This window comes from Mesoplodon bidens (genome assembly GCF_964165515.1).
Source record: "Mesoplodon bidens genome assembly, chromosome: 14".
In the NCBI taxonomy this organism is placed as follows: domain Eukaryota; kingdom Metazoa; phylum Chordata; class Mammalia; order Artiodactyla; family Ziphiidae; genus Mesoplodon; species Mesoplodon bidens.
In genome coordinates, this window is record NC_138170.1 from 32,514,329 (window position 1) to 32,529,061 (window position 14,733).

The following is a 14,733-nucleotide window of genomic DNA, read 5'->3' on the forward strand; positions in this document are numbered from 1 at the left end:
CAGTTATACATATACATATGTTCCCATATCCCCTCCCTTTTGCGTCTCCCTCCCACCCTCCCTATCCCACTCCTCCAGGTGGTCACAAAGCACCGAGCTGATCTCCCTGTGCTATGTGGCTGCTTCCCACTAGATATCTACCTTACGTTTGGTAGTATATATATGTCCATGCCTCTCTTTCGCTTTGTCACAGCTTACCCTTTTCCCTCTCCATATCCTCAAGTCTATTCTCTAGTAGGTCTGTGTCTTTATTCCTGTCTTACCCCTATGTTCTTCATGACATTTTTTTTCTTAAATTCCATATATATGTGTCAGCATGCAGTATTTGTCTTTCTCTTTCTGACTTACTTCACTCTGTATGACAGACTCTAGGTCCATCCACCTCATTACAAATAGCTCAATTTCGTTTCTTTTTATGGCTGAGTAATATTCCATTGTATATATGTGCCACATCTTCTTTATCCATTCATCCGATGATGGACACTTAGGTTGTTTCCATCTCCGGGCTATTGTAAATAGGGCTGCTATGAACATTTTGGTACATGACTCTTTTTGAATTATGGTTTTCTCAGGGTATATGTAGGGCTCCATTTTCTTGATGGTTGTGTCACTTGTCAATACATTTGGTCCTGATGTAACAGAATATTCTCAGGGACTATGAGTGGATTTGAGGAGTAATTAATATAGGTAGTGATGGGCAAAATGACTGTTGAGACTATGTGTTGCTTCATTTGGGGAAAAGGTTAAGAATTTCATTTGAATAAAGGATACCCATATATGTTAGGTGGAAACATAGGCTTGTTTTGTTGTTGTAAAGAAGTTCAGTCGTGTGCAGAAGGGTACATCTAGAAGCTGAGTAGCCAAAGGGGAAGACTGTGCCAGTTATTAGACTATTGGCTCTCAGCTTCCAATCCACCCTTCCTTTTCCTGCTTTTGATAATGGAACATTTCTCCTTTGCCAGCTTGCGCAATGTTAAAATAGCAGAGGGCACTGCAGGGACACTAGGAAGTGTTTTTCTTCCTGGTACCAGTGTGTTCTCTGCTTGTTCCTGCATTGTAAGATGGACAGGAGCTCACAGGGCACCAAAGGGGTTCAGCACCAGCAAGTTTCATCAGCATTACCCCTTTGTGCAGCTTCTCCCAGCACCCAAGAGGGCAGCTTTGCATTGAGTTCCAACAGTGCAGCAAATTTCTCCACCAGGCAGTGGGCGGTGATCACGCACTCTCCAAGGGCGACAAACTCTAAGCCTCGGAAGGAGAAGGGGCTTCACTTGGTCCCCTGCCTCAGCCCTAGAGGTACAAGACTGCTCCTTATATCTGTTATTTCTGTAAATCTTACCTTATTCCTTGTATGTTATCTCCTCTTGCAGTTAATCATCTTTGTCATTAAGCTTTTCTTGCTCAAATGATTGTGTGATTTCTGTCTTCTGATTGGAACCCGGCTAATTCAGTGATCCTCCCATCTTCAACCCAACAATTTATATAAAAAGTAAATGAATTCCTTTATTATCATGACTGATTGAATTAAATGTAAAAAGTGTGCTGGACAAAGAGGAATTTGCAATAGTAGAAGTCGTAGAATATAGTAAAATATAATTGGAACAATTATCAGCTTTCAGAAGATGCAGTCATGAATCACAAAAGATTATAATCCCATGTAATTTTCAGTATAAAGAACAAAGCAAGAATGTACCAAAACCTTAACTTTACCCTGTACCAAATAAAGGAGTGATTAGAAAGACTGAAAATGCAAAAAGGTGATAATGTAGCCATGTTGTCCCATGTCAAAATAGCAGAGTATCCACTTGGAGATTACAAAATTCCTCTCGTGTTAAACCTTTTGGACCAAAACATAAAGCAACTGCTTTGGAGTGGTCCTGGCTTACAATGTAGACAGAAACTTTAGCTTGTCTTAACCTCAGGAACTTGTTTTTCTCCTATCATATTTATCCAGAATACATCTACAATTTATTTATTTCTGGCAGACTCCATTACATTGCTAAACTGTATAGACACAAGATCCCATCCACTGCTCTCTCTTCATAGCATAATCATCATTTTCCTCAGCAAGTGTACCATTACACACAATAGGATCAATAATAGAGTGGGTGCAGTGAAATAGAGCAGTAAAGAGGCCTAGCTGGGCACATTAATGAGAGACAAGGAAGGGCAATGGAAGCCTGCCCTTCCCCAAGGAGAGAAATTGCCCCACAGGATATCAAACCATGTTTCTCCTCAGGCTGCTTGGCACATGGACCTATTGATTTCAGGAGTGGAGCGTTGGGATGGTAGAGGCTGCCCATGGGAATGGCCTCTGGGGACAGCAATTTGGGCAGAAAAAGAAGAGGGTAATAACTTGTTCAGTGAAAAATAAATGGGTTCCAGGGCTCCTGACCCGGTGTCTTGTCTGATACTTCTATGCTAGGAGTGCCCCTTTGACTTCAAAAAAATAAAATAAAAATAATGTCAAGCTTTGTTTTGAGCCAGAGCCCTGGGGAGGGCTAAACCTGGGTTGCTGCAAAGAACAGGTTTTTAACCGGAGGCTGAGCAAAATGCTGCTAATAAAACATCAGGTTTCTTTCTAATGAGTCTGGCTTCTGAATGATGTGTTTGACATCTGTCTGTTTTTAGCAAAGTTTTAACTGTGAGGTCCTGTTTGTATTGGAATCTTATTTGCCCCCATGAAGCAAATGTTGAGAATAATAGTGACTGTGAAGTGGGTCCTTGTGAGTGTCTCTAGGTTACTCAAGGAAAGCAGCTTGTACTCCTATGTACTACTGTTAGGAGCATGAGAAAATTGCTAACCTACTCAACTAGTGCTATAAAGCATATTGCTGGATGTCTCGCTAAAGCAGTAGTTCTTAACCAGGGTTGCTTTTTGTATGAGCATTGCCTCTGGATATGTGGGCTGAGTAGGTCCTGTGTGGGGGAATAGGCATCTATATTTTGAACTAGTGTCCCCACTGGTTTTGATGCAGCTGCTTCAGGAACTGTTATTTAGTAATCACTACACTTAATGATACATATTTTTCAAAGACCAAGGTGACGTGATGAGATTAAAAAGTTGAAAGCAGAAAAATTGGTGCTCTTGGGAACTTACAGCAAGTTAGAAGGAGACCTGGTAATTTGGAGAGGTCTGTAATTAAGCTAGAAAAATCAAGATGGAAGAGTTTAGACCAGATGTGGTATGGGCAGCAGAGTTTTGGGGTAACATCTGGCACAGAATGAGTTCAGTATTCCCAGCACCACGTTCTAAATCTTCAGGGAAGACACTCTCATTGTGTCCTCTGTCAATGGCATCCTTTGGAGTGCAGTTGGATACTCTGTTCAATAATCAACAAATCAGAAGCACCATCGATATGGTTCAATTTGCATACTTCATCATCATGGTCACCAGGTTAGGGTGAGGTGAACACTGTTGACCAAAAGGGATCTGTGACTAAAGGAATAGGTTGCAAAGGTGCTGAGGCTGATGAGGCACTGAGAGAACAGTCTGTCTATATCACTCTGTAGTTTGAAGCATAAGAGCCAATTTGCTATCCATTGTTCCAAATCAGGAAGAATCTGCTTATGAAATGTTCTGGAGGAATATCTTTTATTTTTCCATACTGGGGATTCATTTATACCAATTTACACGCTCTTTTACTAGGAATCCATTAAAAATAATAGTGCAAAGTTGAGAGACAGGGGGCCGTCCCTGGTGGCGCAGTGGTTGAGAGTCCGCCTGCTGATGCAGGGGACACGGGTTCGTGACCCGGTCTGGGAAGATCCCACATGCCGTGGAGCGGCTGGGCCCGTGAGCCATGGCCGCTGGCCCTGCGCGTCCGGAGCCTGTGCTCCGCAACGGGAGAGGCCACAACAGTGAGAGGCCCGTGTACTGCAAAAAAAAAAAAAAAAAGTTGAGAGACAGGGGATGGATGTCAGTACAACCCATAGCCAAGTAACAGGACAAAGATTACTGGTCCACCTTGGAATCACACACGTGATGTTGATAACTTAGCACTGCCCCCTAAACAACCAACATATATTACAGTCATGTTCACACATGCAAAATATTTATTGGCTCACTCTAAGGATAATGTATGTTCTGTGCAGACTCATGAAAATATGAAATATACCACAATACACATCAAGGATCTGAACAATGCTTTTGTAGTTACACATCCCACACCTCCTGCCAGGCAGTCTTTAGTGGTTAAAACATTTTATACCATGTTGATTAGATTTATTTAGTCATGTTTATTGAAACCTAGGTCAAAAATTACCTCCTCAATTATTCAGTTGAACCATAGTGTATTACTGTTTGTTAACATGTGTACGTTTGGATACATCTCAGGCCAAATATACTTTCCAAGCAAAAACAACCCAAATTAGTCAAAACCTGATATATTGTGATTCCTTGATTCAAAGTGATCCTTTGAAGTGACCATTTTCAATTTTTTGTTTTGTTTTGTTTTGTTTTGCTGTATTTTCTTCATCCTCAAATCTTTTTAGGAACAAAAGATAAACCTCCAAACAGTAAATGTACACATTGCTTGTAAGAAACATCCTGCTCTTAGGAATGTTAAAGTATTAAAAAACAAACAAACAAACTCCCCCAAATCAGATATCTTAAAGCTGAAGAAAATGCAAACTCATACGTAGGTGCTTCTTGCTATGCCTTGGCATTGTATTATAAAGAGGACTAGGATATTTTGAGGTGTAAGTTGTTGTTCACTAAGTGCAAGAAATTCTAATAATTCAACATCAATATAATTCCATTTTTAAAAGAAGAAGGTCTAGAGAATTGTTTATAATACACATGTCAAAAGGAGGTCTTACCTTGACCTCATACATGTTCACTGAAGATTTGAAACTTTTTTGGGCAAATCTGCAGGACATGTGGATGCACGTAGAGGAGTCTGTGCATTAGGAATGGAGGCATCTCTTAGGAAAAACTGAATGTTAAGGCATAGACGTTTTATCCAACGGCACCAGGCTTGGGAGAGAAAAGATAGCCTCCAGACCATCCCACATGGTTTTATACTTAAATTCTGGGCAGAAGGGACTGTGAGCAAATAAAAACAAAATAAAAATAATTCAGAAGGATCTGCTTTTTGGCAAATCTAAGGAGCTACTGCTTATATAAGAGAGTATAGCACAAGAGGGCTAGAAGTTCTGACAAAGTTAAAGCACATTCAAGTGCAAATACCAGGGCCTAAGCAAGAGCAGAATAAACTGCAGCTCAAACAAAGAAAAACCTGTGGAAGTCCTCATGCATCATTTGTGTCACAGGCAGCAACAAAGACGGAGACCTACTTGTGATACCAACCGGGATCCTTGGACTCTTTAATCAATAGAAATTATAAGAGGCCAGATGAGAAACTCAGGCAAGGCTTTATTGGGACTAGTGGTGCAGCACGAGTGAACAAAAACAAGTAACAGGTTCCCTTGCTCTCTCCCTGAGGTGGAGTGGGGGGACCGGGTTCCTTAAATGGGGTGAGTGTAGGGGCAGGTCAGTGGGGCTGGAGGTGTGGCTTAGGTACTCTGCCCACACCTTTGTGGTGCTGTGTGCAGGGATCATGCTTTTGCTCCTGGCACCTCAGAAGTAGCAGTTGAGTTCTGGCCTTTTTGCGTCTTATTGTTCATAATTGCCCTGACTGCATGTGTGTAGTCATTTTTAATCCCTTATAGTTTCTTTGCATTCTGTTCCAGGTGCAAGCACTCCAGTAAAGTGTCCCAGGTCTCAGCCTGTCTCACTTGGAGGGCATCAGTGGCATTATACTGGCGTTGTAATAGGGAAAAACAAATCTGACTCCATATTAGATCTGTTTCTTTCACTTTAACCTTTGTATTCTACTGCTTTTGCTTTGAATTAAGAATGTTGCCTATAGTCTGAAATATACAGGATAGCCCATTCTCCAGGCTCTGATCTTTAAGGGTATAACACTTTTCCATTCATACAGAGATAAAAAGTTGCAGAACAGAGAATAACATTTGTCTTGCTGGAGGTTTACAGGAGCACTGGGACCTGACCTATGTGGACAGCTGCAAGAGCAAAGGATTCCAACACCAAGAAGTTTGAAGCATCCAACCATGACCCTCTGTCACCTTGCCTTTAAAAATGTTTTGCTGAAACACTTTGGGGAGTTTGGGGTTTTTGGAGGATGAGCCACCGGTTCTCCTTGCATGGCCCTGCAGTAAACCTTTCTCTGCTCCAAACTCTGATGTTTTGGTATTGTTTGATCTCACTGTGCATTAGGCACATGAACTTGTTTTTGGTAACAGCATCACAAGACCGTCAATGGGTACTGATGGTGGAGTCTTAACAGCAATGGCCTGCCACTTGAAGGCACCCAAAGGAGACATTTTCAGAGAGATCCAAAACAGAAGAGGAGGGAAATGTTGGCTGCCAGATGATAACCAAGAACTCATAAGAGACACCCTCAGGAGCCTTCCCAAAATTGTGTGGGTGGCAGAGAGAGGGTGGATGAGAAATGTGACTTTAACATACATCTGGATTTCTTTCACTGCTGAGTGGGGACAGAGTCCACAAAAAACACTTTTTTATGGTTTTAAACTTAATTTTAACAGATCGATCTCATAAGGGAAACCCAGGTTATACTTGTAAGAGTACAGGAAAGACAGATTGCATGTTCTAAATGAACTTCCATTTTAATAGCCCACTTTAAATAATTCCATGTAATCAGTGCCTTATATTTTAAAATAATCATACAGAGTATAATAAGTTATTAGGCTGTTAAATATAGATGATTTAATTGTGAGTATTATAGAAATATATTATTTTCCTATTGTCTGTTCCTATTATTAATCAAGCAAATTAAGTTAGTGAAGTGGTTCCAATAGAATGTGGTAACTTATTATGTACACCAGTGTTAAAAATTAAAGAATTAAATTCTCTGTGGTAACTGTATTCCCCAAATCAAACATGTAGATGTTTATAAGTCTAAAAGACTAACTATCCAAATAAAGAGTTTACTGCTTAGTAAGAGTTTTTAAATAGATCTATTTGTTATGATTCAAAATATATTGCAATAAAATGGTTAAATGAAACTTAAAAAATTATGTACACTCACATGCATGTTCACACACTGTGCATTGTTTTTCTGTCCGTGAGCTACAGTATTAACAATTCACCTCTTGATGGATTGTAAGATGCATCTTGTGTTTCAGACTGGGTTCCCTCTCCCTTTCCCTGTGCCATTCATAGTAATAGAAAAACCAGTTGACAATAAAAATCAAAGAAATGTAAACAAGTAAATAGGTTTATTTCATAGATGCTACTTTTTATTTAGAGTCTCAAAATGATATTTAAAGGAAGGAACATGCTAAAATCCCAATGGGAACAGCCCATAATTGTCCAGTAGTTTCATGAGGTTTGAGTTAATCTCTCCTGACTTTCTAGTCTGGAAAACTCCAACACTTGTGTGTTACAACACTTGAGTGTCAGGTCACTGCATGTTGCCATGAAAGACAAGAAAAAGAAAAGAGAAAGTCATGTTTACTCATTCTCAATGGTTTTAATTTTTTAGGGCTAATTTTTGTTAACCCATGTGTTACTCTGTGAAGTACTCTGGCTTCCAAATGAGTCAGTGAAGATGGAAGTGGTAGGTGTATTAATGGCACTCTGAAAAAAAAAAAAGCACTTGTGTTCCCAACTGGCTAATGCAGACACACAAAAAAATGTTTCCTTTATGTGTTATTGTAATTAAATAAACACAATGTGACAAAACCTCCAATTTACATGAACTCCAAAGGTGCAGGAAGTTGTATTCAGTAAACCTAGAGTGAAGTAACAAGGTAACATAAAATTGCTACTCAAAAACTGGAATGCTTTTATAATGGAAGGAAATACAGGGGAGATATTTTTATGAAAATTATTTCATAGGACTTTTCTTCACAATCCTTGAATTGTAGTACAACGGTATCCAAAAAGGCCATTTTAATTATAATTATAACTCTCAAATTCTGTCATCCTTTTTAAAAATTATTATTAGAATGCCAGTCCGCTGACCTTCAACTTCCACTGAATATAATCTATACATTTGGTCATGCCTAGGAGGCATCTGAAGCAAAGCCTTGAGGATTTAAGAAATGAAGCTTGAAAAAGTTTCTCCTTTCCTGTAAATTAGAAAATGGAAGTTGTGTCTTTCAAAGTATTTCAGTTTCTTAAATAACTAAACCCACTCTTTGTTTCTACCCATGGTCCCTACTCAGACCAGAGCGACTTTGTCTGCAAGGGAAGTTTCAGCTCTGAGGTCAGTGGGGACTTTCATTGAATCCGAAGTTCTGATTAGATTGAGTAACTCCACTGAGACATAGGCACAATGCAATCCAGGCTTAGAAACGTCCTCATTGAGCAAGACTTCCGAAGCTTGCAAATGTTGCCAGATTTAATTTAATTTTGAATATTTTAGGAAGGTTGCAAAAACTTAGGGTTGGCAAAGTTACTACTAAAAATCCCAGAAGGAAAATGGAAGGTGTTGAGGCTGTGGGTTTGCAGAAGGTATTTTTCTAATCATGGCCACAGTCTTTCTATGGGTTTTGTGCGTTCGCTAAACACACATGTGAATGTCAATATCCATGCCTTCACCCACATGGAGAAGACTTTTTATCGATGTGACCGTGTTGGTATAAGGAACAGCTTGTAAACTTGCATGGGCCCTGCACTTGGGGTTCCAGTTCTGCTGATTTGCCTCCATAAACTTAACTACTTTCAAACACTTCATAGCTGAAATGCACAAACCCGTTTACTTCAAGCACATTGACAGTCTGATAGTCAAGTCACAGGATATTCAGAAAGCTCTACTGTGAAGCTGAATTTTGGTAACTGACACCAATAACATAACAGCATTAAAACAGCCATATTCTTAGAGTGGATAAGCGAGTCTTCTTGTAAATATGCTCAAGGAAAGCATGGAGGTGGCAGAAGAATCATGCCACAACTGTAACAGCTAATAAATCTTTATTTAAGCAGGGACCTTTAAAATTTAATTAGGCATACAAAAGCAGAGAGCATTCTGAGGGTAAAAATCTGCCAGTTCTCACAAGAAAAGACACCTGCTTTATGGAAAAAAACTTCAAGTTCAAATGTACTCTCCTGGTACTTTGTCAATAGAAAGGCTTTCTGTAGAAGAAAAAATATCTGACTTAAAAAAAAAAAAAGACAGAGGCAGACAGGAGGCATTCCTGGCACACCCTAGAGGGGAGAGAGAATGGCCCGTTTGTGAACTCTGTGTGTGTGTGTGTGTGTGTGTGTGTGATTTAGCTAATTCATGTAGTCACCTCTCTTTTCTTTCTCTGTCTTCCTCCTTCCTGGGTCATGTACGGGTAGTCAAGGATCTATGGCAGATTTGGTAGTACCCATGATGTAAAATTGGCGGTCGCCTTGTAATTCAAGACTATTCATTGCCATGCTCCCTCACCGCTCCCAACCTAAAAATGTCTCCTTCTGCGCTCACATCACAAAGCACAGCTACAGTAAGGTAATACCCCTCCTTCCCAAATTAAAAACTTAAGTATCTAAATTACAATTTGCCTTTCAGCCCTTTATGGATTATAATGGCTCAGTATCTAACATGGCTCCTTGTTAAAATGTTGAGACCACTGGGGCTGGTTTCATTCTAATTCCAGATTCTTTAACTTGAAGTGTATATTTCCTTAGTTCCTTCTTGAGGGAAGGGCTTCGATTAGTACAGCATAGAAGGATTTCCTTGGGAAAGAAAGTAACAAGCTTTAAACATTGATTATATTCTCTGAGCAAATTTTCTCCTTCTGTCAGTGTGGAATTTGGTAGACCTTGTGGTGGAAGATATTTAAGTTACAGCATCCATGTTCATGGAACATGATCTAGTTCAGGAGATGAGACGTAAACATTTGAAGCAGGCAGCACCATTTCAATTGTACAAGGTATAGCCCAAGGCAGTACGTACATATGCATCACAGCACTCAGATAAATAACTCTAGTTTTTGTCCATGGGCCAACCCCAGTCCTTGAACCAACAAAGCTGTTTTTGTTGTTGTTTGTATGTTTTTCATTTCTCAGGAGTCCTTCATCAAAGAACAGGATAATATATTTTAACAAAATTAGCTTTAGGAATGCAACCTTTGTTTTTAACTTTTGCTGCTTTGAGATGCACAAATGAAGCCAAATGAACATCATGAAAACAAAGTTAGTTTATGATAGGATGTTATATATATTTTTTCGGCTACCATGTGATCCATCCTGAAGATGTTCTGCTGCTTGCATGGTGTTTCCTCCAAATCACTTATTTTATGCTAAGAAGATAATAGTGGTGACTCACTTCAAATGTCAACAAGCATCATAAGTAATGAATTCAGATTTGAGCTCCTATTGCCCAATTAAATAGTTCTTTCAGCAGATCAAATGCCACTCAGGCCTTTTTGTGCACTTTTCTTTATGCTACTTTAAAAGTCATCCTGTTGTTGCTTTTAAAAAATAAGTAAAGTAGGTGCTCTCTTTTGTGAAAGATGTTAGAGCTAGTCTTAAATGGCAACATAATGAAATTTAAGGAAAATAGAAAGAGCTATGATGTAAGGAGAAATGCAGTTAGTTATCCTTCGTGAGATTCTCAAGTGGGGAACCCTACACTAGATGCCTACAACAAGAGCTCAGAGACCATGGGGCTGCATCTGAAAGGCAGTGCTCAGTGGACTGGGATTAGGTACCTGGCTTGGTCCTGCTTCTTTGTGCTGACTGGTGGATATGAGCAAGTTTTTTGGATCTTACCTTTTTAGTCAAAAATATTTGAGAGGTTGACCAGATGAACTCTGAGCTTCCTTTCAGCTCAAAAATTTTATGAGATAGTCCAACTCAATCAAGAAGCTACTGTATAATGCTTAATACAAAATTTGAGTCTAGTTTCCATTAATGTGAGAAATTGAAAATTTTGTTAGACTACAAAAATGTTTTGGTCTTCCCAGAACTTCTGTTAGGCTGGAGTCTGCAGTCTTTGAGACCTAGCAATAGGCTTGTAGGCTAATTGGGAAATGACAGAGATTTATTGGGAATATTTGGGGGTTTCTGAATCATTGCAGGCAGTAGAGCAATCCTTTCATAGAAAGCTTCTCTTCAGTGTACTCCTTCATGAGGAGAGAGAGTTGGATGGTTGTGTGGCCAGTTACGATTGCCTTGTCATTCAGGGCTTTGTGGAGTAGGCTTTACCTTCAGTATCTGTGTATTCTGATCCACAGTTTCCTTACATGTGAAATGGACAATGTCTACTTTAGAAGGTTGTTCTGAAGATGGACCATAAAGTGAAAATTATCTTGTATGTCAGTTATATACTGATATGTAGCAAATCATGCCAAACCTTGGTAACTTAACACAACCACCATGTTATTTCTCATGATCACATGGGTTGGGAATTTGGGCAGGGCTCATGGGGATCTTCTCACCTCTGTTCTTCATGATGTTGACCAGTGGCTCAGTGCTTGTCCATGTGGCCTCTCCCTCCACGTGTTTTCTCATCCTCCATATGTCCTCTCTTCCTCTCCCACATGGTCTTTCTACCCGGTGGGATAGGCTGGACTTCTTAGAGTGACAGTGGGATTCCAAGAGTGAAAGCTGATCTTGGCATGGAAGTCCCAGAAAGCTATTTCTTCTACTTCCTATTTGTCAAAGCAAGTCACCAGTGCAACTCAGCTTCAAGGAATGGGGAAATAGACTCCACCGCTTTATGAGAGTAATAGCAAAATGACTTGGCAACTGGCAGGGACCAGGGAGGCTTGATTCACTGTAGGCCATTTTAAACCATCAAGCATATCTCAAATAAAGCTTGGCACATAGTGGGTACTAGATGAAGGTATTACATCTTACATGTGGCAACTTCCATCAACATTCAACCTTATTAGATAGGCAGCACATATTAACTCTGCGAGTTGGGGAAACTAAGAAGAAATGGTGTGTTAGTTGCCCAAATTCATACAGTCAATAAGTGATCATTTAGGACTTGAACAGAGTTTTTCTGACTCCAATGTCTTTATTCTTTCTACTATAAATAAGTGCTGATAGATTGGAAAGAAAATGAAATGTGGAAGGTGATCAGTGAAAATGCCAGGGCCAGGGAATCTTACCTGGCTTTGCTATTTTAGAAAACTGCACCTCTTTGTTTGTGAGCCAAAGGTTGGTTGAAAACAATGAAAGAAGAATATTTTCTTGACCGCATTTTTTAGGTATCTTTCTCCAAAATTTAATTACATCTGGAGTAATTTTATAACAGAGCTCTAGACATATATTTTTCAGTAAATGATTTCTTGGAAATATATCCAAACTTTCACATAGTTTCAGCTTCAGCTAAGAAGCAGACTTAGTAGACAGAGGGAAAAATGTAAAGATATGATCTGAGTCAGGCATGATCTGATATCTGTGCCTTTAATGGTCTCCTGAATTCAAGTTCTGTTCATTCTTTTCCTCCTTCAAGTTTGGTATTAAAACTGTGACTATTTTCAGCAAGAATGTAAAATGAAAAATGAGGGAAAAGTATTGATATTTTTAGAGTGTTCATTATAGCACAAACCATTATATCACATTTATATAATACTTAACATCAATATATGAAACTCTTTGTGTAAAAGCTTCATGCAAAGATTTTTATTCTTTGCATTAGAGTTGTTATTATTGCCGTTATTTTGATTGAGTCCCTTGTTGAACTCTGAATTCTATTTGAACCTGAAACGGTAATCAAAACTGTGGGCTATTTGATAATCCCCATGAATATGACTGAGAAGTTTTCATGAAAGCCCTACAGACTGAACCCATTGAACTTAGAATAGTTCTCATTCCAGTAGAAAGAAGCAGATGTCCCAAACCAAACACACTTGGTTTAATATATTTTACATTGGTTTTAATGGACAGATGTTTTGACTATGACATGGCAAGACAAGGATTTGAAATGGTGGATTGGAAAGATTTTGTTCATAAAAGTAATTGCTCTTACATTACAAAGTGAAGGATTTACATGTGGAAAATGTCAGCCTGTTGCAGCATCTCGTGATGGATCGTGTTACTGCAAGCCATGGAGTTCACTAGAAAGAACCAACTTACTTCTGAGGGGTCCTTTTAATAGGCATCACATACAGAATGGCAGGGAGGGAGAACCTCAAATCTAGAATCATTCTAGTTATGTCATTGATCCTTGATTATACATTTTCAGGATTATCTGTGACTTTTATTTCCCATCAGAATTTGGCTTCTGTCTATATTGTTTTATGAGCTAAAAGCAATTCTTAAATGCTAGTCACTGTTCGAAGAGCTTTACGGGTATAAATTACCTATTTTATTCTCATAAGAACTCCTACGAACAGGTAAGAAAAATGATGTACAGAGAAGCCAAATAACTCGCTCAAGGTCACATTGCTAGTAAATGACATAGACAGGATATCTCAGTCTAGCTGCAGAGTCCATGCTCTCACCTCACACTCTGCTCTCTTTTCTATTATTCAATGTGGTAGGAGCTATGTCTAATTATTTGCGTGGCTCAGAAATTTCTTAAGAGAGACTGATTCAGATAAATGAATCTATTACCCCAGAACTTCAGATGCTACTTCCTAACTTATTTAGAAGACAGTTCACCAGCAAACTTTCCAAAATTTGGAAGTCAAAAGAGTCTTCCAGCCCATAAAATAGTCACAAAGCCCTTACATTGATTCCATGCACTTTACCCCTTGTACTCTCTTTCCTAATGCTTATTTTTGACATATAAGAGATGAGAAGGAAAGGGAGAGAAAATTTGGAAAGTATAAACCTATTTGTACTACTTCATGGCATAATCAAAAATTTCATGATGATGGCTCTGAATTGTTAACAAAAGCTTAATTGACGTTCTTTACTTTTATTTAGAAGGCAGGGGGATTGATGATGCGTGTTGAAAGGTCTTTCCTCAAAAATGTTCAGATTTTTAGACTTTGTTGGCTCTATAAGCTAAGCTTCTATAATGAGAGATCCTATTTGTGGGATACCACATTCCCAGCAGTGCCAGCTAACTAAGTAAAAAACCCATCATTATAGAAAGAACACTGGGTGAGTTGGAGACACTCTCCCACTAGCTTGCTGATAAATGATCTGGGCAGGTCATTTATCCTCTCTGTGTCTCAAATTGCTTATATGCTTCCCTCAAATAATTACTGTAAGGATTAAATGAAATAGTGTATGTGAAAGTGCCTAGTACGGAGTGTGTTCTCAATAAACATTTGTTAAAGAAAAAAGGAGCATTGCATTCCAATGTCAAACATAAATTATTTTTGAATTATGCCTTCGATATTGTTTGTGCAATAATACACATGTAGAAATATGGATAAAGGAACAGAAGTGATTGTCTTGGGATTCTTCAATAATTATATTACCTTCCCTTTGATTTATCCAACTTTTCTTTTTTTTGTCTTTCACCTACTTTGAAGAATATAACTATTCAAAGCCAGAATGCTTCTTTTTGATAAAACCCAGATGCGTAGGGCAAGATGCACTTCCTGAAGAGATTCATTCAGGGACCAAAGGGTCCAGGAACTCTCTTCTCTTGTAATTCCACCACATGTCCAGTTTGGTTTCACTTGACAAGTAGGGACGGAGAGCAGACCTTTCTTCATGTGTATACCCGTGACAAGAGAATGACAGGGAAAGGATAAGCAGGTCATCAGCCTCTTGCAAGCACAACCCCAGGCCCTAATCATGACAATCAGTATAAATGACTGTATTTTGTTGTCTGAAACAATTTA